The sequence below is a fragment of the Thunnus thynnus genome, chromosome 11 (assembly GCF_963924715.1).
Source record: "Thunnus thynnus chromosome 11, fThuThy2.1, whole genome shotgun sequence".
NCBI lineage: Eukaryota > Metazoa > Chordata > Actinopteri > Scombriformes > Scombridae > Thunnus > Thunnus thynnus.
This window is the reverse complement of record NC_089527.1, coordinates 662,973-688,356: the sequence shown is the minus strand read 5'-3', so window position 1 is coordinate 688,356 and position 25,384 is coordinate 662,973. Positions and strand designations below refer to the sequence as shown.

The window sequence follows — 25,384 nt, the reverse complement described above, 5'->3', positions numbered from 1 at the left end:
AGGTGACCCGGGAGCGGGAGCGGGTGCGGGTCCGGGTCCGGGCACGGCCGCCGGGTGGAGCAGGTCTGATAAAGCCGTTATATCCGCGCTGCAGCTCCGCGTGAGGACCTGTGGATCCGCGCCTCCGTCCCGCAGCGTGTCTCTGCGTGAACACGCAGCTGCGTGTTTTTAACACTTTATTGGACGTTTTTGTCACTTTTCTGATCTTCACACATTTGTTTTTATTTCAACTGAACGAGTCGCTGATCAAACAGCTTCTCTGCTTCATTTATTATTTCAGCTACATGAAAAACTCAAATCGTGACATTAATGCAGATTCAGTTTCTATAAAATAAATTTCCGTCTTCAGCGTCTTTTTCCTCTTTTTTTAAAATCATGTTTGTTGATTTGTTTGTTTGTTTGTTTGGTTGGTTGGTTGGTTTTATCTCCTCCGGGGGGGCAGGAGGAGGAAACAAACTAACAAACCCATGAAGTCAACTAACGGCCTCGTTTTTCTTTACGGAGTCAGACATAAAAAAGCAGCTGATGAATTCTAATATGAGTTGATATTTTTGTGATGAATCGTCTTTACTTTATAAAGTGTTTAGTTGTTTGCAGCTGCGGAGCCGCGTCCTCATTCATACTGAAACTCTTCTGTGAATATTTCTCTTCTTTATTTTCAGCTGCAAACTCACATTTAAGACAATAAAAGCTGAGCTGAAGGCCTCATTAACGCTCAGTTTTCCTGCTGATTTAAAGGTTTAATCCGTCATTTAAATGCAAACAAAAGAGGCGACAGACGGCCTGAATCCCAGTTTTTAATGTTTTCTGCTTCGTTTCATATCAGCTGATCAGGCTCATATTTGTACTTTAGGTCAGTTTCACAAAAATAAAATCATAATATTATATTTGTCCTAAAAATGTGAAATAATTGTAGTGTGCAGATTTGCACCAGTGAAAAGGTTAAAGTGTGAAATTAAAAGGCTTCATTTAAACGCAGATTCAGATCTGATCAGAGCCGTGCTGAAGTTTCCTCACGATGTTTCCTCCCGTTGTGGTTTTTCCTCTTTCGGGATGTGGCTCCATCTCCTCCTCTCAGGGGTCCCGGGGGTGGGGGGGGGGGTTGTTGATGGGGTTGTGGAGGGGGGGTCAGATTAGGGCCTGGTGTAACTGGATCTGTTCAGGCTGAACTGCCTCCTCCACCTCTGGGTGTCCGTCCGTCTCATCCAGCTGTGAGGCTGCTGCAGCTGTTTTCTTTCTAAAAATCTTCTGTTTACTGGATGAAGTTCGGTGTTGTTTCACTTCTGGACTTTATTATTCGTCATGAACAACTGCGTTTAAATTCTAACGCCGCTGCCACAGTCTGAATTTAGTGGAAATGTGTCTAAAATGATGCTGAAGATTTGTGGAATATTTCAGCTGGTTGCTGTCGTTCTGCAGTGAATGGAGCCTGTTTAAGGATCCACTGTGTTGTACAGATAGTAAAGATTATGTTTCTACGTTTTTATGCAGATGTAATAATGCTGGATGTTGTTATAAGTTGAATTTTCTCTCCACGCTGACTGAAGACATTTGTCTCGATTCTCTTTGAACCGTTTTTAAAATCCTGATTTAAATGTGACATCAGCTGCTTGTTGTGTAACAGACTGCAAACAAAAACCAGAAAAACAGGCAAGAAAAAAATTCTAATATAATGTTTGAGTGTCTGTGAGTTTGCTTCAGTCTCTGTTTGACTATTTGTGACTTTGTGACAGTAGAAATCAGAGATCAGTCATCAGTCGACCTGCAGATTCCTTCACACAACGTTTTTCCTGCGACGTGTTTGTCGGCGGCGCAGGTTTGTTGCATCCAGCAGCGCTGGTGTCTGATTTCCCTGCAGCGGTGTCAGGCTGCCTGCTGCACCATTCATGCCACATGTCTCACAGGCGTGTCATTGTCCCGCCGTCCACTCGGAGACCGCCGCTCTGCTGCTGTTTACCGGCTCTCAGTCTGACGCTCGCATGTCGTCTCTCTGCTGAAAGCTTTTTAAAAACTGTTCAGGAAACTTGTTCAGTTTAATGAACGTTTCTAATTCATCTCTTTTTATATTTTATATTTGACAGTAAATTAGAGGAAATGATGTGCAACAAATGTCTCAGACGGAGGATCTCTGGATGATTGAGACCTGGTTTTTATTGTTGTTGAATCTTTATTGGATGATATTTTCTGTAAATGATTGTGGGGACGTTGAGGTGGAATAAAGCAGAGCTGTGTTTTAATTCTGATAGTGTGACAGAGTAAAGAGACAGGCGGGGGGCGGGGGGGCGGGGGGGGGTCCTAAACCTTCAGGCCGCCAGACGCCCAGAAACATGAAGTGATTCGTTCTTTGATGGTATTTCTGTGTGAATTGAAAGGGTTTGATAAGAAGCAACAAAGGCTGGTGGCAGCGGTCCAGATGTGACATCATCAGAGGGTTTTAAGAGGACGACTGGTTTGGAGAGACTGGGTCCACTGGGACGTCCAGACATACGTAGAAAGCCCAGAGAGACGTTTAGAGCCGGATGTGACAGCAGGACGGAGTAGAGAGACGTCGTCCTCACACTGCATCACTTGTTTGTCTTTGTCTTCTTCTTTCACCTCTCTGTGATAGTTGTCAGCGTCCTGATAACCAAACGCGTCTCTCACTGTGTCTGTTTTAGATCCGTCTCTCATATCTTTACATACAAACAGTCTCAGTAATAAAACTGACTGCTGGATCTTTTAGATTTAAAGACACTTGATGCTGCTGTTTGTGTTGAATCTTCAGTGAGACGTCAGTCGAACAGAAACAGTCGGACGTTTGAGGCTCCGTGAGGTGGACTGTGTTTCCTGGTTGTCAGAGTTTGAGATGAATCCAGAAGACGTTTGTCGTGTTTCTGCTCAGTTTTAATGAACAGATTGTGAGCTGCTTGTTTGTGTTGAAGCAGGACAGTAACACACCTCCGATAGCATCACCGTCCTCTGTCGCTCACATTCCCACTGACCTGAATGCCTTTCATATCTGCTCCGCCATGTGCCCCCCCCCTCAGTAAACACCTCCCCGAGGGCAGAACAAAGAAAAGCAGCTCCTCTCTCCTCGTTCTTAATCACAATTCAGACCCTCTCGCCGCCGCCGGGGCCGCTCGGCTCGGCGGCGTCCCAGATGAAAAGAGCTCAAGAAAAAAAATGGAGGAGAGAAAGAAAGAAGAAGTGAGAGAGGAGGAGGAGGAGGAGGAGGAAGATAAAGAGAGTGAGGTTCATAAAGGAGGAGGATGGAAGGTGTGTGTGCCCTATATAGACCCCCCCCCCCGCCCCCCCACTGCACCCCCCTCACTGATGGACAGACAGAGTTACGGGACGACTCGCAGCTGACGAGACGGCAACAATATGTCCCTCAGTTGTTCCCGTAGTATTCCTTCAACAGGAAGTAGAAACACGTCAGCTTCAGTCTGGACAGACAAACACCTTTATCAAGAGTTGTTCTGTGTTCAGCCTTGAGGGGCCACTGGAGGCTCCTGGAGGCTCCTGGAGGCTCCTGGAGGCTCCTGGAGGTCCCTGGAGGCTCCTGGAGTTCCCTGGAGGTCCCTGGAGGTCCCTGGAGGTCCCTGGAGGCCTCTGGAGGTCCCTCTCTGCAGTTGTAGTGTCTCAGTCAGTCGCAGCTCAGCTGCTTCTTAACAGGTCAGGAATCAAGTTTAAAATGCACCATGTGATATGAATTCCTAATTCCCCCCCCAGAGCAGTTTTATTGTTAAGAAAAGCAGATTATCTTTATTCACCTTCACCCCCCCCCCCCCCCCCCCCACCAGGATTTAGGCAGATTTACTTCACCAAACACCTCTGGTTGGACACCGGAGGAGCCGGGGCCCCTCTCAGGGAAGAAGGGGCCCTTTGTTCACGGCGCTGCAGCAGATAAAGCAGAGACACATTATGTTAACGACATCACCACGGTGACATCACAGTCACATGACCTCATACAGTATCCACCTCCGTCCAAACCGACTCACATTTTCTGTTTTTAATGTATTTTTTATGATTTATTATTTTCATATTTTTGGTGGTTTTAGTTTTTTCTGTCTGATGGTTTCATAGTTTCTTTGTTTTAGTGGTTTTTGGATTTTTTTAAATATTTTTGATTCTGGCAGGTTTGAAGAAGTTTTCTTAGTTTTGGTTTTGTTTGTTGAGGTTTGAAGGACTTTCTCTCTTTTCATAAACATACTTTTCATATCTATGATAAACATTCTTCAGGATAACGACATCATTCAGTAATAAAACTTTAATAACTCGTTACACACAGCAGCCATGTTTTTATTCTTACAGGTTTCAGAGTTTTACTGAATTTTCTTCTGTGTGTTGTTGTTGTTGTTGTTGTTGTTGTTGTTGTTGTTCTGACGGTTTCATGCTGGTTTGATGGAGGTTTATTTATTAAAATGTTGTTAATTGTTGAGGTTTTGATGTTTAAATCTATTTTTAAAGGTGATTGTTGTGTTTGAAGGATAAAAGACTCTGACTTGTTGACTTGTGTGTGTCCTATTTGTCTATACGTCTAGATTTGTTAAAGACCCCCCCCCCCCCCCATATGTCCCACCTCTTTAAGCTCTGGTGCACTAAACCCCCCCCCCCCCCACCACCACCACCTGTCTGTCAGCCTCCTCCACCTCTACAGCTTTATCCTCCTCTGTTAACATCTGTCACTGATGGGGGGGGGGGGGGGGGGGGGGCTCCTCTCTCTTCTTCTTCGTCTTCTCTCACACAAAGCTCGTCACTGTGCCACCAACAACAAACACTCCTCAGACGACTCCTACGCCTCCCATGATGCATCTGTGCAGTGGAATGGTGTTGGAGTAGAAACTCCTCTGGTGTTTGTGTGTTTCAAGGTGACTGACATGCGTGTATCAGCCCCCCCATGTCGCCATGTGCACATTTTCTTCATGAGTGAGTTCAGAGCCGCCCGGTGACATTGTGTCGCCGTTAGCCTAAACAGGCGGACTGAGCAAGGTCAGAGCCGCCAGAGCCGCCAGAGCGCTGATCGAGCAGCCGGAGCAAAAACAACAAACCACACAGAGAGCCGCAGTACAGCAGCTAGTATCATCATCATCATCATCATCATCACAATAATACTCTGATTACATGTTCACTGCAACTATTAACACCATTTAAAAATATGTTTTTTAACTTTACTTTTTTTAATGTTTATTATAGTCACTAGATTTTTTTACTGGATTTAATTTTGACATATTTCATTATATTTTATTATTGCCCTTTTATTACCCTTAAATAACATTTTTCTGTACTTTTTTATTTTTTACAAATTCTCTATTTTACTTGTAACATAGAGAATTTATTTATTCTTTGTAACAGTTATTCTTTCCTGTTTGCTGGTGTTTGCAGTGGTCGTTCATGTTATTGTTATTAAACATAATCTCTGTGTTAAACGGCTGCTCGTCACTGTCACAACATGTAAACTCTTCAGATTATAATCTGGACATACTGACAGATCAGAGGTTATCGTAGAGAAATAAACCTGTTCAGATTCAGAGTGACTCGTTCTCATTGGCCCCTCCCTCGCAGCGATGAGCCTGTTTGATTGGCTGAGCTCCTCCGGCAAGGTCAAACACACATGGAACAATCAATAACGGATGGCTGGATTAAGGTGTCATGACATCTGTGCGCCCAGACCGCCAGCGTACGGCTGAATGACTCGACCCCCCCCCCCAAACCTCCCCACCTCTGTCCCACAGCTCCAGGCCCCGCCCACCTCTGTTTGTCTCCCAGGACACAAAATAAGTTGTCTGTCTCCGTTTAACATCAGTCACTTCACACTTCCTCTGATGATGTAGAAACCGGCTGCTGTTTGTTAGGATGAACGCTGTGTTTTCCCAGCTGTCATTGAACCTCACATGGCAGCAGGGGACAGGTCCAGGTGTGTCGTACAGGTGTGTGATCTGAAGATACTCCTATTGATGTTGACGCTGACGCTGGGCCAGAGCCGGCTGTTAACTGGAGCTAAAATCTGTCAACAACCTACGAAAACTAGTTATAGATTAGTAATATCTGGCCGCAGTCGGGAAAAACTGAAACTGCAACTCAAAAGTGCACTGTCATTGTCAAAGATAAATTAGAAATGCACCAGTAGTATCCAAAAAAAAACCCCAAAATGACGCGGTTGTTTGCATTATAGTCATCAAAACAGAAAATAATGTCCCATCATTGTAAAAAGTGACTGAAAAGTTAGCTGTCATTGTCAAAAGTAGCTTAGAAATGCACCGATATGTGTCATCACTGTCTAAAACAATTAAAAATGCATCATCGTCGCCAAACTAAAAAATGCACCAGCACTGGCAAAACATGTAAAAATGCACCGTCAACAGTGAAAATGATAAAAACATCACAACACTGTTGGAATCAGTGTTGTTGTTGGAAAGCGGCTCATAAATGTGTAAAATAAGTGAAACGCACCGTTGACGTGTAAAGAACCTGAAACATGATGACGGTGCATTTTTGAGTCACTTTTGACAATGATGATGTCATGTCATGTGACACAAAGCTCGTTTTCATTTTCACGGCGCGTTTTGAGCCTTTTTAGACAAGGATGAAAAATGTTTGTGTTTTGGTGACGAACCCTGGTTGGATATAAATGGTGATGGCGCATTTTTTAGCCACTTTTTACAATGATGGCGCATTTCATCGCACTTTGAAGCTGTTTTCCACAAAACGTTTTGTATCATTCCAATGACGTTTTCTTGTGGTTCATTTTGGATACTTTATTTTAGACCTTTGACATCGGTAACAACAGTTTGTAGGCGCAGAGACAAACCTGGTTTTAAACTGGACTGAAGAGAGAAAACAGTTTTCTTGTTTGACAGCAGAACTTTTCTCTGACTCGTCTCCTTTCTGTCGCTCTGAGTTTGTCTCGTGGACGAGTTCACCTCCTCTGTTCAGGAGGATCTTTGCGTCCGCTCGGACTCTCTGTCCTCTCAGCGTAAACCTCCTCAGGCCAGATCAGATCAGCGGGGACCCTGGCCGGGATGAAAGGACGCCACTTCCTGGTCACAGATCTACCAATTAAAGTAATGAGGCTGAGGAGCGCTGCTCAGTGCGACCCGGCAGCCTGAGGGGGGAAGTCCTGGTGAAGTGACCTCTGAGTCTGAGGTATCAGAGCTGACACTCCTGTCAAAGCTGCTCCACAAAGTCCGGTCTGAAGGAAACTTCTCCACCTCTGCGGCCTCGGTGAGACCGCCGAGCCGCAGCGTGACCTCCACACCACGAACGCCGACACCCTTCAGAGTCCCGCTTCACATTTTATACCAACCGACCGTGTTTCTGTGCCCGGTTGGTCCGGCGATGACCCGACACGTAGAAGAAGAACTGAAAGCACTGATGCTCTGCAGACTGATCAGAAGCAACTATCACATGGTCTTCTTCTTCACTTGTGATATATCCTATTGTCCTCACACACACACACACACACACACACACACACACACACACACACACACACACACACACACACATGTTTGTATATGACAGTTGGAGGTTGATGAGGGTTACGGCTGTCGACCGCCTTTATTGAGCTAAACAGGCGTGACGGCAGTTTTGTTAAATCTGGAATAAAGGAAAGGAGGACACTGTTTGTGTGTGTGTGTGTGTGTGTGTGTGTGTGTGTGTGTGTGTGTGTGTGTGTTTATAACACCTGTACGGTTTGTAACTAATGTTCCCAAAACTTAAACTCTTCCTTTTGACGTTGTGTTGTGCTGATTCTCATGTTTTTGGATACCTGCTGTCTGGTGAAAATAGGCTGATAAAACTCTTAAATAAGTAGTAGTTCTGTAAAAAGTCTGTAAAAATATCAAATCTTCAGTGTCAGCAAAAAACTCTACAATGCAAACAACTCTAAAAAGACAAAAACACGCCATGTTCATGTGAAAAAGTGCTCACACTCACTACCATCACTGGAAAAGATAAAAAACTCCAGAAAAAGGCTTAAATGCAGTGATCCTGATCCAAAAATATAAACAAACTATTTTATAAAAATACTGAAATGACGCAATAAATGCATCATCATCTTAAAAAAGTTGCAGTTATTTAAGACTGAACGCAACCAAAAGTGTTGCTGTTGAAAAATGTTAAAATGCATCTTCATGATCAAAGGAGACTCATAAACATCATCTTGTTAAAAGAATGAAAAACGCACCGTTGCTGCACTTTCACAGACCAGTTTTGACTTTAATAAGTGTGCCGGCGTGATCGACAACACGTTCATTAAAAGTCCAGATTAGTTTGTCTTTGTTGCTGACGTCCAGCCCAGAGCACCTCCCCACCTTCAGGTCTGCAGCGAGACCTTCCTATTGGACCAATCCCATAATGCATTTCAATGATTTTTTTCCCTGTGTTGGTTCCCACGGTGATGGGCCTTCATCAGTCGTCCACCTTTTAGCCGAGCGGCTGTGAGAAGTCTCGTGCATCGCCTCTGAGCCGGCCCAACCTTGTTTGCTGTGGGATTATCAGACTTTAGGAGGGGCGGGGGGGCAGTGTAAAGGTAGCCATGGGGAGGACCCCCTGTGGACCAGGAATGCTGGTCAGGTCAGGGGAGGAGAGCGGGGGGAGGCGGGGGGGACACTCTGGGATGGGGCAGGTGCCTTTGTGAGTCCTGTCAGCCATCAAAGAACCAGGCAGAGCTGAAAAGGTTAGCAGAGGAGAATAATCCCCCCTCCCAACACCCCCCCAGTCCCAAATATCCTCCCAGCCTTCAGCCTGAACTGTGGCTGCAGCGCTGACAGACGCTTCATTCTCCTCCCTTTGTCCAGCCTGGTTTATTACAGCTGAAGAAGACAGACGTGGTTCAGGCAATCTGTCAAAAATGCACCGTTGTTGTGTGAAAAGACTGAAAAATGCACAACTATCATCCAGAAAAATGTGGCTTCATTGTAGAAAATAACTCAAGTTGTGCTGCGCTGTTTTCTAGAAATCATCAAAAGTGACTCGAATGTGCACCGTCACCGTGCAAAAAACATCAACCGGATGAAAACAGATACAAAAACGCACCGTTAAAACATGCAGCATCATCATACTGACATAAATCACAATAACTCAAAGGTGTGTTGTTAAAAAAAGAGCTTCGAAACGCACCGTTAACCAAAAGTGACTCAAAAACGCACCGTTAACCAAAAGTGACTCAAAAACGCACCGTTAACCAAAAGTGACTCAAAAACGCACCGTTATCGTCCAGAAAAGCGCATCATGTGCTGTTGAAAACAACTGCAAAGAAATGCATCATCAGGAGTGACTCAATAACGCACCGTCACCGTGAAAAACACAAAAGACGACGACCATCATCACACAGATTTGATTTAGTTTTAAAACTCAAGTGAACTAAAAGTTTGAAGAACACAGTGCATGCTGGGAAATGTGCTAATAAACAACTTGATCTGAGGAGGAGGTGAACAATCAGTCAGCTGATCATTTAGAGTTTTAAGGACTTGATAATAATAATTAAATTGATGATGAGATCTGATCAGGTCATTGATCAGGATGATACTTCCTGTGCTTCTCCAGATCAGACTTGATGCAGAAGTGACAAATTGTTGCTGCTGTCTGTCCTCCTGTACCTTCTGTGATGGGGGGTGATGGTAGTGATGGGGGGGTTGCACCTCCATGGGGATGTTGGGGGGGTGGGGGGGTGTACAGGTTGCGTCATGGGACCCGAGGTGTCCCCTTTTGTGCAGCCTGTCAAACGTGGTTAACATGCGGCCATTTATCTCCCAAACCCCCCTGGGTGCACAATGGTCTGGGTGAGCTGACGGGGGGGGGGGGTTGAAGCAGGGGCTTTAGTTGCCTCCCCCTCTCCCCCCTCCCTCCCTCTCTTCTCTCTCTTCTCCCACTCTCTCTTTCTCTCCTTCCATCTCGTTGCCCCCCCCGGTCCTCCCCTCTTGGCTGCACACCGCCCCTCAGTCATTGTTGGTTTCATTATTTCCCCCCGGGCCGCTCCTCGCTGTGCGGTTCAGGCGTTATCTGACAAGGTGCTTCAGAATGTCGGCCGCCGCTGCCAGACAGATTGGACCTTGTGAATGTGTCGGAGCTGAGCGCGCCCAGGAGCGCCGCCGCGAAAACAATGAGGTGGATTGTTGGTTCCCACCGACCCCCCCCCCCCCCCTCCCCGCCCCCCCTCCTCTGCTGCTCTGTATCCTCCAACAGTAACAGTTGTACCTGACAATAAACCTCCACTTTTACAAGCTGCTCATCCTCACAGCTGAGATGTTTCAGTGATAGTTAGAAACACGCAGCGTTTGTTTGAATTAAATAAAGTTTCCTGATTGAAACAAGAACAAACATCATGTTTAACTCTTTTTATTCTTTTTATTTCTTATATTTGATTGTGTTACTGGTCACCAAACACTCTTTGACAGTTTTTAATATTTTATATTTATTAAGTTTTAAATGAAACTTTCAGATGTTTTATCTCTTGATAGTTTTTAACATTTAGTGATACTTGACACTTTTTGAGAATTTAGATTTTCAAATTACATTTTTGCTTTAAGTTTTGAAACCTGACACGTTATAACAGTCGACACTTTTTCAGCACTTTGATGCTTTTTGACATTTTAAAACTGTTTTGAAACCTGAACGCTCACTGGGACTCATTTCAGTCAGTGAAAGTGTTCAGTTTTCAATCCTAGAAACACAGTCTGTGGTTTGAATATTTCAGAGCAGCAACAACATGATACACAACATATATGATTCTGTCAGAATCTAAAGGAACCTGAAGGAGTGTTTGAGAGTAAAAATGCAGATTAAATGTGGAGAGAAGCAGCAGCAGAACTGCCTTTGAATTGTGGTTGAAACAAACACTTCCAATCATCTCCAAATCTGCAGCGAGACGTGCTCAGGTTTTGTTTCCAACATTACCATTTTGAATAGTATTTCATTGTGTAGGCTAAGACAGCGAGCGCAGGCACAGCGGCTTGTACTCGGTGGTTTGCAGTGGTTCTAATGTGGCAGATAAAACCCCCAGCTTTGATATCGCCTGCTCCAATAAGCCCCTCCAGTCTGCCAGCACCTGCCAACGGGGAGGTATGCATTCATCTCCCCCCTAACAGGATTATACTGCTCTGTAATTGATTCATTTGCAGTGAGGGGAGGTGACAGTGCTTTGGAAATGAGAGTTTAGGTAATAGGCGCCCCAGAATTCAGCCGACTCCATGTGTCAATTTTATTACATCAGTCCAGATGAACTTGAAAGGCCGGCTTTGTGCGCGCTCATTGGCTGTTTGTGCCTCGCTCAAAGGGAGCAGATTCAATAGAGGTCATTGATGTGTGTGTGTTTTCTCTTTTCTTCTCTCACCAGTCAGTGTGTGTTTATACTGCACTTTATGAGTCTGTATCAGAGTGTGTGGCAGCCATGTTGTGATGTGTCTTATCAGTTTTCATTCGGTGGGAGCGATCGATGTGACACAGATAAAGCATGTTAAAGTCTGGATCAGTTCACACATGGATTGAGGTACAACAATGATGATGTGACAGGAAAACAGGCGTAACCGGGTCAATCAATAACTCGCTGTGATAATGCCCAAATCCGGTCAGTCAGTGTCAAACATGTAGGTTAAAGGGATGCGCCGTAAAAACAGAAATAGTCCATATGATGGTGACACGTTTCACTGCTGACGGTTTGACTTTCAGAGCAGGGAAAGCACAGATGGAACAGTAAAGGGTTCATCTTCTTCTTTTAGTGGTTTCCTGTTATTTATTTCCTGTTCTGATGTCGGATGTTAAACATGGTCAAAGTTTAGAAACTTGAGGTGAACGTATGTAGAAATGCTGCCTGCAAGTCAAAACTCAGGACTTCAACCTGCTCTGAACGCTTCGTCTGACGGTTTCTCTACCTTGTTGACGAGCTGACTTCGGCTCGTCACACATGCTCATTAACAGCCGTCTGCTCTGTAGCCTTGGTTGCTAAGGTGGTTGCTAAGGTGGTTGTTTCATATTTCAGATGTGATTCAGCTCCAACATGTACGGATGGATGTGAGAAGTTGACATTTGGAGTAAAGAAGGAGAAAAAGAAGTGAAATCCTGCTACTATAGTTTGTTTACATAGCCGGAGGAAGCTTCCTGAAGCTGACCAATCAGAACAGAGTGGGCTCATCAGGAGGCGGGGCTTAAAGAGACAGGAGTTAAAACGGCCTGTTTCAGACAGAGGCTGAACTGAGGGGCTGCATAAAGGAAGTGTATGCTAATTTAAGTTATAGCAATCTTCATTCTAACAATTAAGAATAAGCTATTTTGAATGCTAAACTTTAGTGTGTTGAGTGATAGCAGGCGCCATGCTAACACTTTAGCACAGGGAACAATATGTTAGAAAGCTAGACAGTAGTAAACACTGTGGAATGATAAAAGACTTTGTGCTAACAAGCTAGAAAAGGCTACATTCTGCTAAGTGATAGCACACTCCATGCTAACAGTGTCAGACAGCTAGCAGTTTCCCTCTGCTTCCAGTGTTTGTGCTAAGCTAGGCTAAAAGACTAATGGAACTGATCTCCTGTTGACGTCTGTCAGAGAGGTGAAGCTGTCAGACTGGGAATCTGTGTAAACCAGTTCACCTGAAACTAATGGTCCCACCAGGCCAGACCCCAGCGTCCCTCCTCCAGACTCCTAATGAGCCTGGGAAAAGACCCCCCCCCCCCCCAGAGCAGAACTAGGTGACCCAGTGGACACAGCCTGGGGGTCGGGGGGGCGTCTTCATGTCGTCCCAGGAGCCTCCTTTGTCCCGGACGTCTGGCACGTTAGCCAAACTGAAACAGTGATTTATGGCTCCGCAGCAGAAGAAACGCTGGAATAAAGACGGTTCATTACAGGGCGAAGACGAAGCAGTGAAGAAGATGATGAAGAAGACGCTTCCTGTCCCCGTTTTCTGTGTCGTCTCGTAGTGACTTGATGCGCCACAATCCTCTTTGGTCCTGAATCTGGGTTAAATGCAAATTGATCCAAGCGATACCAGACAATAATTACCATCCGACTTATGTATACGTGCAGCAGACCAGAAGAGAATTCAATAAGACCTGGATCTGTCTGCACTGTAGCCCCCATTCAAGTCAATCGGCAGCAGTCATTATTCCAGCAACACAAACAAAGGACATCATGTCCACCAGGACTCATGTTTTCAACCTTAAACTGACTGACTGAGAGGTGGAAACAGTCATTCAAACATCTTGCAGGTGTCCATTATGTGATAAATGTTTGACAGAAACCATCTGCAACACTGAGAGTTTAAAAGTGAGACAATAAATATTGATCACTGTTAAAATCTCCTCAGTAGGTTAAACGTCTCTTCAGACTGAATGTCTGAATGTCTTTTTCTCTAATCTTTGATTTTTGCTGAAATATTGGATCATTTGAACATTTATTGAAATGAAAGCATGTGAGAAGTTTAGAGGGAAAAATCACTATTTGGTGGAGCTGTTAACAACTCATAGACATGTGAAATGTGACCCCGACTACACACTGCTTTTTGTAAGACGTCAAAAGCCAAAAAGGTTGGAAACCACTGGTTTCATCTTTAACAATGTGTTTGCTTGCAATAAAAGCTTGTTATATTATCCATTGTGTCAAATCTTCATCTGAAAAGTAACTAAAGCTGTCAAATAAATGTAGTGGAGTAGAAAGTACAATATTTCCCTCTGAAATGTAGAAAGTAGCATCACATGGAAATACTCAAGTAAAGTACAAGTACCTCAAAACTGTACTGAAGTACTTGAGTAAATGTACTTGGATACTTTCCAGCTCTGTGTTCAGATAGAAGCTTAGAAACACATAAATATTGAATATTAGATCATCCTGATCTAAACATGGAGTGAACACATCGTACTGCTGAGAAACTTTGTGTTTTTTATTTTACCACAAATGTTTTCCTGTTTCTAGAGAATCTGGAAGTTCTGGCTTTTTTATTCAAATAGTATAAAAAGTATGAACAACACTTGAGATGTTTGACTTTTGTGGTTTCAGTTTGACTTTGAACAGTTCCCTGATATAAATGACCCTGCTGTCGTTTTACTGATAAAAATATGTGCTCATTTGTTCTAATTCTTCTTTTTCTTCTTCTTTTCTTTTTCCGGTGCGGCGCTGCTGCTTCGCCACAACCTGAATAATAAAGCAGGTAAGGAAGCAAACTTGATAAACACAGTCACACATTGAGCGTTTCCTCTTTTCTCTGCCGGCTGTCCTTGACAGCAGTTCCCTTTGCTGGCGGCTGTAATCTGCTGACACTCGGTTTCACGGGTTGTGTTGACCTTGTCACCACACTGTTGGTTCTTCTTCCATTTCTGAGAACACACACTTTTAAACACACACCTTCCCGTACGCCCCTCACACTCTTTTATTTCTTCTTTCTTCTTTCTTTTCACTTCCCACTTCTGTAACGTCGCCTGCTTCACTTTCCTCTCTGGATTCTCGTGTTTCACGCCTGTTGTTGGTTGAAAACTTTGTGCCACCAAAGTGTTGACTTTTCAGGAAGTAAGAAGGGAACTGGTTTTCTTGGTAGATTGCACTTTTTGAGTTTATCTAAGTTGTTTCGACAGGTTTTAAGCAGCCAGTAGCTGCTGAATGTTTACCTGCAGGACGCTGAAGCTTGATGTGTCTCGTTTATCTTGTTTTTTCTTGATATGAGCAGTTTGTTTCAGTACTTGTTCGTCCTTTTTTATGTTGTCACATACTGACGCAGACGTTTCATGTCTGTGTGTAATTTACAACAATGCAATAACTACACCACATGTCCAAAAGTATGTGGACAGCCTGACACCAGAAGAGTGGAGGCTGTTAAATGTCACACTATCAGACTCTGTGTGTGTGTGCATGTGTCCACATACTTCTGGACATGTGGTGTATGTTTCCTGCTTTAGTTTTCATTCAAAAACACTGATATCATCTTTAGAGCTGCAACGATTAGTTGATTAATTGATTAGTTGCCAACTATGAACTATTTTGATCGATTAATTAAAAGTCTCTGACTGCAGCTTCTTAAATGTGAATATTTTCTGGTTTCTTTAGTCCTTTATGACAGTAAACTGAAGATCTTTGGGTTGTGGACAAAACAAGACATTTGAGGACGTCATCTTGGACATTTATGGACCTAACAACTAATCGATTAATTGAGAAGATAACCGTTAGTTGCAGCTCTAGTCGTCTATAAAAACACAGTTTCTAAATAACTGTTTCTCTCATTTAAAAGTCATCCAGCAGCTTCTCCTTCTTCTTCTTCTCTCCAGCTCTCTCTGTCACACCTCACTTCCCTTTTTCTCTGCTTCATCAGCGCTGAGCTAAAATAGCCGCTGATGGCCGACATGAGGCTGAAGGTGTAACTGCCGCACAAACCGACACAGTTCAGAATCAAAGACGCCGTTTGATCCGAGAGCGTTTGAAGCACTCGAACCTTTAAATTCAATGTCACGCTGCTGTTCATTTCTGAACAGCCTCGATTAGACAAACAGCGATATGTGACCGTTCACATTCATGATGAATGATTATCAGACTCCCGCAGGAGGGACGAGGCTTCATTAAAGGTCTGAGGCTCCAACATGTTTCGCTGCTCTTATTAGGACGATTATTCAGCTGATAACGAGGCCGAGAGGCGGGAGAGGTGTCCGTTTCTTGTTTGGTGTGTTAACGTCTGAAGAGCCAGTGTGTTGTTCCCTCTGGTGGAGGAGATATTGTCTCTCTGCTCGCTGTGCAGCACACTTTATTAGACTCATTAAATATTAATCCTCCCACTTCAAACATGATCACATTTTTTTTTCATGTAATTTTGTTTTTGCTCCACTTCAGTTCATAATGCTCCATTTGCAAAGAAAACTGTTTTTGTGAGAAAGCATCTGTTTGGTAACGTTCCTGTTCCTGCGTGGCCTTTTTCTAAACTAGTGCTGATAAACAACACTTAACTTATTAGTTTAATTTACTTAAAGACACATGCTTCCCCTAAAAAACTGTTTTAATTGAACAATTAAATTTTTAGCAGAAAGGCGTCCAAACACGAGCAGTCATATAAGACCTTTATTAAGTCAAGTCAGTTTAATTTATATAACGTCAAATACCAGCAGAGGTTATCTCAGGACTGTTTCCACATAGAGCATCTGGACTGAACTCTTTAATCTACAGACCCAACAGAAACCTCCAGCAGAACCGGACTCTAGGTGGCGCCGTCTGTAGGGTTGAGAGAGAAAGAAGGAGACACAGAGAAGCAGAATAACAACAATAATAACAATAACAATGATAATAATAACTGATTGGGTTCATCTGGCTTCATTGATAAATATAATTGGGTATCATCTGCATAGCAATGAACATTTATGGAGTGTTTCCTAATAATATTACCTAAAGGAAGCATATATAAGGTGAATAGAATTGGTCCAAGTACAGAACCTTGTGGAACTCCGTGTCTAACTTTCTCTTTCATGGAGGATTCATCATTAACATGTACAAACTGAAATCGGTCTGATAAATAGGACTTAAACCAGCTTAATGCATTTCCTTTAATGCCAGTTAAATGTTCCAGTCTCTGTAATAGGATTTGATGGTCGATGGTGTCAATTGCAGCACTAAGATCTAACAGGACAAGTATAGAGACAAATCCTTTGTCTGATGCAGTTAGGAGGTCATTAGTAACTTTCACCAGTGCTGTCTCTGTGCTATGATGCCTCTAAATCCTGACTGAAAATCCTCAAATAAACTATTGTTATGTAGAAAGTCACATAACTGATTAGAGACTGCTTTCTCAAGGATCTTAGATAGAAATGGAAGGTTAGATATAGGTCTATCATTGGCTAAAACACCTGAATCAAGAGTAGGCTTCTTAAGAAGAGGTTTAATTACAGCTACTTTAAAGGACTGTGGTACATAGCCTGTTACTAAAGACAGATTGATCATATCTAGTAAAGAAGTGCTCACTAAGGGTAAGGCTTCCTTAAGCAGCCTAGTTGGGATGGGATCTAAGAGACAGGTTGATGGTTTAGCTGAACAAATCATTGAAGTTAGTTCAGACAAGTCTACTGGAGAAAAACAGTCCAAATATATGTCAGGATTTACAGCTGTTTCTAAGGTTCCTGTGTTTGGGGAGAGAACGGTGCCTGTTGAGGGCAGGAGGTGGTTAATTTTGTCTCTAATAGTTAGAATTTTATCATTAAAGAAGTTTGATTATTAGATTTACTTTCCAGCATGTTTCTGTTGTTTTTCTTTGAAGCACCAAACTACATTGTAAAAACACCAACTTATTTTCTGGCATAAACAGAACAAGCTGTAAATTAACAGGCTAAATGAATAAATAAATGAAAAAATATGAATGAAAATCAATTCTGATTAGAAACTGAAAAATCTAAATTGTACAATGTTCAGACTTTAACTGATACGTTACTGTTAGAAATATAAACGTTTTTATGTCAAGTAAAGTTTGAGTTTGTGTGGAAATACTTTGAATGTAAGAAATATAAACGCTGCAGAAACAAATCATTGATTTAAAAGAGGAACTGAAGGAGTCCCGGATCAGAACCCTGTGGGACGCCGCAAGTAATTTATGCCTCATCAGATGTTTGAGGCTGAAATAAACTCAGTCAGAAGTGTTTCTGTTTCTTTCTCTTGACTTGTTTTAACTTTCAAATGTTAAATGTTAAAACACAAGCAGCGAAACTTCATTTAAATAAAATACAGACTGAAACTGGTGAAATTATATTTGTATCTGATCAAAGGATATGATGATTCTATTAAAACACATGAAACACTGAATGATGTAAAAGTCAAACTGATTCTCTGTGTTTGTAATGTTTCAGAGATGAAAGTGTCAGTCGGAGGTCAGTTTGTGTGTGAACGACCTCTCAGACGCCAACAAAACCCTCTTCTTCCTCCTCTTCTTCTAATTTATAGACGCTCACTCTCTCACACTCAGGACGTTAAAGGGAGGAGTCTTGAGAAAATTGCAGCACAGAAACGAGTCTGATGATCTTTAACAAACGAGTCCGCTTTGCTGAAACGCTTTAATTGGTGGAGAGGGCGGCGAATAAAGGCCTTTTATTTTAAAGTGTGGCTGGAGAGGATTAAAAATGTCCCCTCGATGCGACTGCAGAGGGATGGTTTGGGTTTCAAAGTGTACCCCCCCTTCCTCACCCCTCCTCACCCCTCCTCACCCCTCCTCATCCTCCACTGGTCTGAATGGGGAACACAGGAGGGAGTGTTGGATTTAATCTGCTCCTGATAGAAACATTTATTGTTCTTTTTACCTCCGACACACACACAGAGTGTTTTATACTGTAGAAATGATTCATTTAATAATTGCTTCTCCTCTGGTGTTTCTCAGATTGTTTTTCTCTGTTTTATATGACAAAGACAAAAAATTTTCATAGTATTCTAACATATTTATTAAGTTTATTAAGTCATTAACAATCAATAACAGAGTAGATTGATTGTACTGCTTCAGTTAGAGTTCGGTATCGTGTCGGTGCTGCATCAACCCAGTGATGTTCAGTGTGAACGTAAACAGACTGAGTGAATAAACGATGACGTCATGAATCATGTGACTGAAGAGCTGAAACCATCAGATCTGTGAGGAGCGATGATGAGGAGGCTGTAACCTTCCTCACATCAGTACATGAAACTAACAGAGACGTCGTATTTCCATCATGTTTCCATCGTTGAGCTTTTAATGACGTCGTCTCGCTGTCGAAGTTATTCACTGACGATACATCAGATGTTCTGACGAGTTAAAAACATGTTTGAGAAAATGAAAAGAGTCATTAAAGAAATGAAAAAAATCATTATGACGACAGGCTGATATTTAATTATAAAAACAGCAGCTGTCACACACACACACACACACACACACACACACACTCACACACACACACACACACACACACACACACACACACACACACACACACTTACCCAAATAGTTCAGTGACCCCGTGTTAACATTCCTACCAGGTTTCTACAAGGAGGGGCCCGCGTGTGTGTTACAGTGTGCCTTTTGCTGTCTGTGTGTGTGTGTGTGTGTGTGTGTGTGTGTGTGTGTGTGTGTGTGAAGCCTCAGCTAAAGCAGGAACGATGGCAGCATGAGTCAGGAATGAACGACGACGGTGGCGAGTTTCTATTTCAGACCATCTGTGTGACATCTGCCTCTAATCACACACACACACACACACACACACACACACACACACACACACACACACACACACACACCTGCACAGCTGTGTTCACACCTGCAAAGCATGGTGAAGCAGAAGCAGGTGGTCGGGAAACGTCCGTCGAATGGTCTGTGTGTGTCTGTGTGTGTGTGTGTGTGTCTGTGTGTGTGTGTGTGTGTGTGTGTGTGTGTGTGTGTGTGTGTGTGTGTGTCTGTGGTGATGACAGCGTTCTGTCGGTAACACTTGTAGACATGTTCAGGTGTCTGGATATAAAGACGTAGCGACGTCATGATCAAGTCACATTAAACTTAGTGAAATATTGTGTCAACAGTCGGACTCAGTGTGAGCCGACTGTCAATCACAGCTGTCAATCACAGCTGTCAATCAACATCCACACAGCACTCTTCAAATATTATTAATGGAGCAATAATTTCCAAAATGGCCACCAGCACATTATTAGAGGAGTTCAGAGAGTGTTTGTACTCAGTTGGAGCAGCGATCAGCCGTCGGTGCTTCAGACCGAAGACGTGAAGCTGCTGCTGATTGGCTGAAACCAACCAAACTTTAACCATGAAACAGATTTGTCTTCTAGCAGTGATGTGTCGTTCATGGACCAATCACAGAGTCTGTCCTTTAATCTGGAGGACTGGTTGGTTTTAAACGTTTCTCAGAGGACACGAAGATTTGTTTTGTTTGACCAACAGTCCAAACCATCACAAATGAGAAGCTGGAACCAGAAAATGTTTCGTATTTCAGCTTGAAAATGATCAGAACGATTATTTAATTATCAAAACAGTTAGTAGTTCATTTTCAGTCAATCGACTATTTGATTAACCTCCCTCACCTGATCGCTCCGATAGAAAATCTAGAAGAGATCAAAAGTATGGACATAAACACTTTGGAGTACAAGTTAACTACGACTCCCAAGATGCATTTCAGCAAGAAACAGCCAATCACAGAGCTTAAAATTCGCCACTAACGGCGAGCAAAAGCTAAAGATTACGGTGTTGAGAAAACTGATCGTATCACATTGAAAAGTGAGCGACTGACTGGCTTCTTGTGCACAGCAGCAGCAGCAGAGGCTCATGGGAACTGTAGTATTTAGATAGAGATATACGACGAATGATGCACAGCTTTGTTTAAAGGATGTAAATCTAAGCCTGTTGCCTACGTTACCCACAATGCAACTCCACCCAGGACAGTGGGTGGGAGATGGGAGCGTGTTATGCTAGCAGCAGGAATTAGATTTTATATTCTTAAAAGAGGTGAAGACAATAAAAAGATAAATCTGCTTTTATTGGAAACAGTTTTAAGACTTTAGATGAAGCATGAGGTTGATAACAGAGTTGTTTATTCCTGACTTGTGTTGCGGAGTCATAAATGTTGGAGGCGTCAGCGGTGTGAGAGCTGAATGAGCTGTTTTCATTTCTCTGTCCGGTCTGAGTTCAGACGGCAGCCTCAGAGCAGAGGGCATTATGGGGCTTCGCATTGTTTGAGCTCCTGCTGCCGACTGTGTTCGAACAAAAGAACCAGCGTTTATGACCGAGGCCTGCTGGGCTGAAGGAAGCCCAGGAACCCCCCCCACCCCCCCGCCCCAACCCTCCCTGACTCCCCCGCCTCCTCCGCAGGCTCCAGTCACAGAGAACAGCCAGTTGTTTGTGGTGGTGATCAGGTAACATCTGCCTCTCAAATCTGGAAAGAAACTGTTGACAAGTTGAAACTTTCTTTTTAAAACAGACAATCAGGTTTTTGGGGAGAAATGATTGATGAGACTTGTTGCAGTTGGACTGAGATCAGATGTTTCTGTACTTAAAGGATGGAGTCAGTCATTAAACCAACAGTCAGTCATTAAACCAACAGTCAGTGTGTTTCTTGCTGTAATCATTCCTCCTGTTCATACTGACCATTAGAAGATCCCTTCATAATGACCTTACAATGTAAATCCACAGTCTGAAGCTAATATGAAGCTTCAGCGTCCAAATGAGTCAAATCAAGTAGATATCTTTCAACGTTACAGTCTTTTTAGTGCCAAAGTTCCTCTTTTTGTTACTATACTTCCACCTGCAGCTCAACAGGGAAACACTGTCCGAGGAAACACAAAGAGGGAATTTGATGCTAAAAAGACTGTAAATGTGTCAGATATCCACTTGATATGACTAACTCAGACTGATGAAGCTGAATAGAAGCTTCACACAGACTTTAAATGCATTGAAAACACATTTGAAGGATCTTTAATATCCAGTATGAGCAGGAGGAATGATTACAGACACCTGACTGCTGGTATAACAGACTGGGAACACTGGGAACACTGGGAACCTCCTTTAATGAGAGAAGCTTCAGTTTGATTTTACTTCATTTACTGTAAAAACGTTTGAGTCATTCAGACTGAATCTGTCTGCTGTTTGAATGATTTCCTCTCTGATGACGATGATGATGATGATGATGATGATGATGATGATGATGAGGAGGAGGAGGAGGAGGAGGAGGAGCAACAGGTGACTCATCCTGGTTGTGTTGATCAGAGCAGGAACTCTGCAGCCTGGTCCAGTCTGTAATGTATCACATCCATATTTCATGTTACTCGTCTGTCTGCTTAAAAACCACAAATGGCTGCTTCATCCTGCACTCAGAGCCTTTACTGGTCTCAGTGGTTTGATCCTCCGTGATGTTAACATGCGGTCAGGTGCACCGAGGAGAGAACGGCCGACGGGTTTTTACTGTAAGTCTCAGAAGGAAAAAGGAAATGTTTAAAAGAATGAAGATTTAAAGACATGACTGTAGACGTCCTGGACTCATTTCCATCATAAGAACTAAACAACTACTAATTAAATAAGTAAGTCAATAAAGGGACTGTTTCAGCTCTCGACTGCTCCTGAAACTTCTTCTCTTTGATGATAAAAGAATTCTTCATTTCTTGTGAACTTTAGTTTTTTGTAGTTTGTGTTTGTGATGAAGTGAGTCGTGTTATTGTGACAAATAAACATTTAGCCTGCTGCTCAGACTGATCCGGATCCCCTGTAGTCCTGATCCAGATCCCTGTAGTCCTGATCCGGATCCCCTGTGGTCCTGATCCAGATCCCTGTAGTCCTGATCCGGATCCCCTGTGGTCCTGATCCAGATCCCTGTAGTCCTGATCCAGATCCCTGTAGTCCTGATCCGGATCCCCTGTGGTCCTGATCCAGATCCCTGTAGTCCTGATCCGGATCCCCTGTAGTCCTGCTTGGGACTGACACCTCAGATCTGTGCTTCAGCGTTCGGATGTTTCAGATTTAAAGTGAAGCTGTGAGCAGACAGGAAGTGGAGACACCTCGCAATTCAGAGGTACAATGGAGACCACATCGCGGTAACACTGGGCTCATTGTACCAACCCCCCCCTGACTCCCCCCCTGACTCCCCCCCGACTCCCCCCGACTCCCCCCTGATGTTCAGGACAGCAGCAGCATCACAATCAGACCAGATCCCAGCGGCAGTGTTCAGACTGCAGGTCTCTGTTTAGTCCAGAAACAGGAGCTCAGGTCCTGATTCAGAATCTCCTCAGAAACCAGCTGAGGGTCTGACGGCTGATGAAGACTCTCAGACTCTTTAGGACCAATCAGAGAAGAGAACATGTAGACCTTCACCTACAAAGACCTGAAGTCCACCTGAGAGCCAATCACAAACAAGCTTTTACTTGTTTAGAGTCAAAACACTTTCACACATTTTCTTTCTTCTCTTTTATTTGAATGAGTTGAATGTTTGACGGCGTCGCTATGGAAACATGTTGGTTATTTTATAAAGTAAACAATAAAACTCAGAGCTGAGAACAAAACCAGCTGCTGTTCTTTTGTGGCGTTTCTTGTGACCTCAGCAGTCGTCAGGTGTTTTCAGGTGTCTGTCAGCTGCGATGTGATTGGTCCACGGCCTCTCAGTGAATCACAGCAGCAGAGCAGAGTGACAGCGAGGCAACAAATGACGATTCATAAGTCATTTATTTGATTCTTTCGGCCTGCAGACGTTCGTCCACTTGACTGGAAAGTTCGGCCGCAGGGACCGAACGCCTGTCAGTTCCCGTCACCTCAGTGCCGGCGTGGAGGGGGGGCGAGGGGGGCGAGGGGGGGTTGTTCCCAGGTCACATGGTGGATGAACACATCTGTCAGTCCAAAGGTGTGACTGCGAGCGCTGACCCAGTCCAAAGACACCTCACTTCCTGTTTGTCCTTCACCCCCATGAGCAGACGTCCCTCTGACTCACCAGAAACACGTCTGTATGTCCACAGCACATGCTGCTCTCTGATTGGCTGCAGGTGCCTCTTAAAGGCACATACTGAAGCGTAGCGGCAGAGATAATTAATTAGTCCATTTACAGAAAAAAATATTCTGCAGTTATTTTGATAATCTGTTCATCATTTCATTTTTTAAAACAGGAATTTGTTGTTTCCCGTCGTTTTAATGTGAGTTCACTGCTTCTGTTTGTTGATCAACTTAATAAATAAAAGTCATCAAAAGTAAATTAAACAACAATATTTTCAGTGCAGTGGAGCATCAGACAAATATTAACCATTAAAGACAAAACAAGACATTATAATTATTTTATATTCAGCAGTCATTTCAATAATGAAAATAAGGAGCATTAAGAAAAGTGGAAGATCCGTCAACCATGAAATAAAATAAAAGCATCAGTGAAATTTAAACTGGAACTACAGTTTATTATTTCATTATTATTATCAAGTATTCATTGATTATTAAAACATTAAAAACAGAAATATCAGAATCATTCTGAAAAATACAGCAAGTACAATTTATCTTTAAATTCCTGTTTGTTAAAAAGTTCTTATTTAGTAATTATTAGTACATAAGTAACAATTACTACATGTAGTAGTAATTATACATGTAATAATAATTGTACATATAGTAGTAATCATACATGTAGTATGTAGTAACTGTTACTCCATATGTGTACTTATATTACTGCATGTAGTAGTAATTATACATGTAGTAGTAATTATACATGTAGTAGTAATTATACATGTAGTAGTAATTGTACATGTAGTAGTAATTATACATGTAGTATGTAGTAACTGTGTACTAATAATTACTGCATGTAGTAGTAATTATACATGTAGTAGTAATTGTACATGTAGTAGTAATTATACATTTAGTAGTAATTATACATGTAGTAGTAATTGTACATGTAGTAGTAATTGTACATGTAGTATGTAGTAACTGTTACTACATACATGTACTAATAATTACTGCATGTATGTACACACGTACAGAACATGTCTGTATATTTGTATAAATGTATGAATCTGAATTACAAAAAAGTAACAAAAAGAAGAAAATGAGTTGAACAGAAAAAGTTCACTAAATGACGTATTGTGAACGCGACTCATTATGGGATGTTGGTATGTGTGTACAGAAGCTAAACAGAGACAAAAACATGGAAGGTTTTAATAACTGGTTGCTAGGGTGTTGTCAGGTGGTTGCTATGGTGGCTGATATGATATATTAGCTGGTTGCCAGGTGACGGCTTTGTGAATGTGACTGTGATCAGATTGGTTGCTAAGGCTGTGAGGTTGCCATGGTGCTACTAGGTGGTTTCTGTATGAATGAGGTGGTTGTCATGGTGATTTTTATATAAGTTTAGATCTTTAAATGTTTCACAACTTTTCAGATTATTTTACAACCTCAAACTTAATCCCGACTCAGCGTCCACTTACATGCTTGTTGTGTAGCTTTTGACCAGAACACACGGGCTTCATCAGCAGAGGGAACGTTCACGATAAGTTTAGTGTTTGAAAGCTTTTATGTTTACGAACATTTATGGATTGGTATTGACGGCCTCGCTTCACTTTGACCTGACGGCAGAGGCTTTCTGTGAATTCAGGGTGTCGATGTTTGAGGAGAAACTGATGAGTCGTACTTTTCTTCTGTCCAGCTGCAGGTTTCGGTGGACGGACGTCTTGTGAGTCACCGTTAAAGTGACTCCATCAGCAGTTTCACTACTGCAAACTGTTCCAGGAACAGATCCACCGTACCTCCGAACACCCGTCAGCCTCGTGTTAAGCAATACCTGCCGCTGTGTGTGTGTGTGTGTGTGTGTGTGTGTTTGTGTGTGTTTTAGGTGCGAGATGATAACAAGCGGCAGCACCCATGTTTGGTGGAGTTCTCCAAGCTTCCCGAACAGGAACGGAGCTACAACTTACAGATGTCTCTGGAGACTCTCAAGTAATGCATCCCTGCAGCGAGCAGCATAAGATATGACATTTAGATCAC

At 42.9% G+C, this 25,384-nt stretch overlaps 1 protein-coding gene across 3 annotated transcripts in view; it reads left to right on the top strand.

Moving 5' to 3' along the window:
* zeb2a (zinc finger E-box binding homeobox 2a) overlaps nucleotides 1–25,384 on the top strand; it is a 65,009-nt gene that overhangs the window by 2,044 nt on the left and 37,581 nt on the right. The gene's annotated exons all lie outside the window — the stretch shown is intronic.